General features: G+C 37.3%; 1 long non-coding RNA gene and 1 pseudogene across 1 annotated transcript in view; both read left to right on the forward strand.

The window, feature by feature from the left end:
• Nucleotides 1-2,955, forward strand: part of LOC102500477 (uncharacterized) — a 17,498-nt gene extending 14,543 nt beyond the window's left edge. The window contains exon 3 of the long non-coding RNA XR_337765.1: nt 2,902-2,955. This is a non-coding gene — a long non-coding RNA (uncharacterized LOC102500477). The remainder of the gene's footprint in view (nt 1-2,901) is intronic.
• A 125-nt stretch (nt 2,956-3,080) lies between these two features.
• LOC102469901 (TATA box-binding protein-associated factor RNA polymerase I subunit D pseudogene) lies at nt 3,081-3,831 on the forward strand (annotated as a pseudogene).
• The last annotated feature ends 774 nt before the right edge of the window (nt 3,832-4,605 follow it).

The following is a 4,605-nucleotide window of genomic DNA, read 5'->3' on the forward strand; positions in this document are numbered from 1 at the left end:
GGAAAGAGGACAAATAGCAAACAATATGGACAGACAACATACACAAGCTAGTTTTCTGCCATCCTTCCACGCCTTCAGTCTCAGTTCCTTTTAGTTGCTTCTGTTTAGATTCCTCTCTCATTTAGTTCCACTAGCTCCAGATACTATGCAGATGCCTCTAATTTTTTGATGTATAAATTTAAGACTTTATGAATTACCTTCTACTATGATGGAGGAGGATTAGCTCAGACCAACTCTGTCTTTCCTCACTCTCTGACCAATCTTACTAGCTGTTTTATTATTTTCAGTTACGGTAATATGTACATAACATTTTATGGCTCTATTAACTTAAGTCGGTATTTCGCATCTTTCTGTGAAGTAACATTAATAATTCTTACGTCCACTCTTCCTCCCTAACTCTATTTCCCACATTCCCATAGAAAAAACTGTCAACATTCACCTCTATTGTCAAGATTCTAGTAGCCTTTACGTTCTCTTTTGTCCAAGGTGTTAACGTTTACACACTACAAGTGAATGGTGTTTTGACTATAGGCCTAGCCTAACATTTGAAAACTAAAATTGACATTGTCATCATGTAAACCGAGTGGAGTATGGCTACATGGTGTGTCAGGATTACTTTTCTTTGTGCTAATAAAAGAATATTCTTGAGAGTAAAGATTAATGCATTCACTTACCTTAATTGCTTAATTGTTTCTTCAAAATTTTGTTTGGAGTTTTATGAGGTAAAGTTTACTTATATAACACAACACACACATTTCAACTGTGTGATATGAATTTTTGACAGATGCTGATGCCTGAGGTCTGCGTAGCCCTGGCCCATTTTCAACACCCCAGGAAGTTCCCTCATGTACCTTCTCTCTCTCCTCTGTTATCTGCAGAAGCAACCACTTTTCTGATCTTCTTCACTAGGGTTAGCTTTGCCCGTTCTGAGACTTTATATAAATGGAATCATAGAATATTGCTTTGTTCCTTGATTCCTTCTCTCAGCATGATGTTCTATGTATTAATAGTTCAATTTAGAGTTTTTTTTTTTTTTTCCTGAAGGTATATACATTCAATGAATATACTAGTTTATCTATAGTCTCTTGTTCATGGACATCTGGGGTGTTTCTTGATTTGGTTTTCTATTATAAATATACATATTATTTTCTATATCTTGCATAAATACTTAAGAATGGAATTGCTAGATATTATAGTAACCGTATGTCTACTTATTATTTTTATTGTATCTTATTCATTTGAGTTTTTGCTCCTTTTTATTCAAATCTCTAATAAAATTGACATTTGTTAGTGCCTTTTTAAATTTAACTTTATTTATTTATTTATTTATTTCAATTTGGCCAGAGAGGGACAGAGTGAGAGAAAAGGAAAGTGAGAAAGCAAGCCACCACATCTAGGACTTGAACCACAGTCGGCCATGTGGGAATCCAACACCTTTAAATACCACACAATCTGCCAGTCCCTTAGTGCATAGTTCTATGAGCATTGACAGATGTATTCAAGTTATGTAACCATCATCACAAGGAAGATACTGTCCCATTACTCCCCCAGATTTTCACAATTCCCAGTGTTGTCAATATTTCCCCCTACATTGGCCCTGAGAACTTCTTTCCAGTTTCTGTCCCCACAGAACTGTCTTTTCCAGAACATCATATATATGGAATCATATAGTTTATGTAGTGTTTTCAGTCTGACTTCCTTCACATTATATAATGCCCTTGTGATTCATCCATGCTGTCTTGTGTATTAGTTTGTTCCTTTACCTTGGTGAGTAGTATTCCATTATAGAGATGAAGCACAATTTGTTTAATCCATCCATTAGCTGAAGAACATTTGGGTTATGAATATGCACAGATTTTTATGTAGAGATAAGTTTTCATTTTACTTGGATAAATACTTTATTTTTAATTAATTAAAACATTTTTTCAAGGAGATGCATGTGCTTGCCAGCAAAAGAGAGTGAAGAAGAAAGCATCCTCCAATGGAGCATAGTCTTGCCACAATTCCTCTTTCTCCATTTTTCCATCCTGGGTTTTTGACCACTCATGCACATGCGCTCTGCATGTTTTTCTTTTTCTTTTTTTCGGAGAGATTTTCGCTATAGAGCGCGTGCGCTCGCCAGACAGACAGAGAGAGACATAGAGACAGAACGCGAGAAATCACCCCCCAGGGGGGATGGTCACGCTGCAATCCCTTCTCCTCCATTCTCCTCTTGGGATCTTGGGCACGCACATGCGCCCGGCGTGAGTTTTAAGCCACCGGGTCCAGGATGCGAACCGCGGTCGACTACTTGGGAGTCCAGCAACATAGCCATTTTGTTAACTGCTGGTTCCCGTGCTCTGCATGTTTTTGAGGGACTCAAACTGTGGTCTGAGGCTCTGGTGCCGGCCCTACTTGGATAAATACTTAGAGTGAGAGTGTTCCCGTTAAGTGCCATGATGAAGATGAAACCCAGTCGCTATGATGCGTGTTAAAGGATAAACTCAAAGCATTGTGGGTAAGATTAAATTAAAAATTGTGTATAGTGAAACTGACACAATGCCTATCTAGCACATTGTAGATATTACCAGTTGATGTCATATAGGTTTTTTGTTTTGTTTTGCTTTGTTTTGTTTTTAGAAGTTTTGCTATAAGGCATGTGCTTTGGCCAGGAAGACAGAGAGAGACAGAGAGACATCGGGATCTTGGGCACCCACATGCCCGGCATGAGTTTAAGCCACTGGGTCCGGGACTCATACATACTGCGGTCGGCTACATAGCCATTATGTCAACTGCTGGTCCTGATGTCATATAGTTTTAAGCTCCTGCTTTAAAATGTCTTTTAGAGCTGCTTTTTTTTTTTTTTTTTTTTTTTTTTTTTTTTTTTAACTCCCGGGGGGGGGGAGGAGAAAATAACTCCAGTGTGGTGGCAGAGGAAACTAAAGCAAAGCAAAGAGAAAGTGATGCATAAAACAGTCTTAGGAGGGTTTTGAAGACTACATCAGGAATGGATCCACCTGACTACATGACATCTCATTCAACTGTAGAATCTGAAAATCAAAGTGATAGCTCTTGGACTCACAGAAGCAGTGTGTTCCTTCCTCACCTAAACGGAGGCAAAGGAACCCAACTCAAAAATTTGTTTATTCACCTGAGGGTGTTAAAGAAGATTCATCAAGTGACTCATTGTTTTTGAACCAAAACCATTGACTTTAATAGCTGTTTTTGAAAGATTCAAGAAAAAGAAATGAAAGAAATATAAAAAAGGAAACGCAAGCCAACAGAAAGACCAAGGGGATGACCAAAAGGAAGGAAAACACCAGAAGGTCAAAAATAGATAAGAAATGAGTTAGAGACAAAGGCTATAAGTTACCATTTATAGAATCGAAGAGTAGAGGAAACAACATCACCATCGAGGAAAAATTTAACCTTTGAGCAAGCTGTTGCCAGGGGATTTTTAAACTATATTGAAAAGCTGAAGCATGAACACCACCTTAAGGAATCCTTGGGTAAAATGAATGTTGGTGAAGATTTAGAAAAAGAAGATCTTGATAGTTGTAGATACAAATATTTGGATGATGATGGATCCGTTTTTCCTATTGAAGAGCCAGAGCCAGTAGCAGACGATGAGGCAGTGAGTCTTGAGCTCGAGGATGAATGTGATATCAAGTTGATAGAGGATTTTTGCTTTATGAGAAGTTCTGAATTCCCAGTTTCCAAGAAGATGAATGCATATTTAAGACAAGAGAATAATACTAAAGAACCTGCTTTGTCTGAAAAGTGAGCTTCAAAAGTCAAAACCTTGGGCAGAAGACAGAATGACCCTATAATAAGGCAGGAACATGAATGGAAAAGAAGGTAAATAATACAGAAGAAATAGTGACATTTCAAAGAAATATGCCAGCTTGGGGAATGAAGAAATTATGTCATGATCCTTCTAAGACTGCCTCTGAAAAACTTTTATGAAAGTCCTAGAGAATAATAACTAATTAGGAAAAATAATAAAAAATGTAAACATCATGGGAAAGCTAAGACATTATCACTTAATAAACAATGAACAGAAACATAACAAAACAAAACAAAACAAAATTCCTTTTAGAACTTCTGACATGTATCCGAGTGACTAATGATAACGTTTTGCACTTAAGGGGAGGTTCAATTTTTAGAAATGTTAGAAGTCATTTCTTGGCTGGGCCTGGTAAAATGAGCAAGAGAGCAAGAAAGGTAAGACCTTCATCTCAATGAAGCTGAGTTGTACTTACGTTGTTCTTCTTCATTCTCAGATTTTAGAGAAAAAACCCACATGAACACATACATTCTGGCATATTTGTCAAAATCAATCATTCTTTTAAAGTCCACTCTCATCATAAGTTTTTGGCTTTAAAATAGAATTTTCTTATCTCTATAGGTTTTGTAATTCCTCTAGTGGACAATCAGTAGTGGTTCATTCAATTTTCCTATTCCATCATATCAAGCCTTATTATAAACTTATTATAAGTCCAGTGTCTCAACTACCATGCTACCTGCCAGCCCCAGTGTGGCTTTTCTTAAGCATTGCATTACCACTAAACCATTCAGCCTGCCTTCAGTCCAACTTTCTTAAAACTCAGTAAGCCACACTTTTCC

Source organism: Tupaia chinensis, unplaced genomic scaffold (genome assembly GCF_000334495.1).
Source record: "Tupaia chinensis unplaced genomic scaffold, TupChi_1.0 Scaffold149537_1, whole genome shotgun sequence".
Taxonomy (NCBI): domain Eukaryota; kingdom Metazoa; phylum Chordata; class Mammalia; order Scandentia; family Tupaiidae; genus Tupaia; species Tupaia belangeri.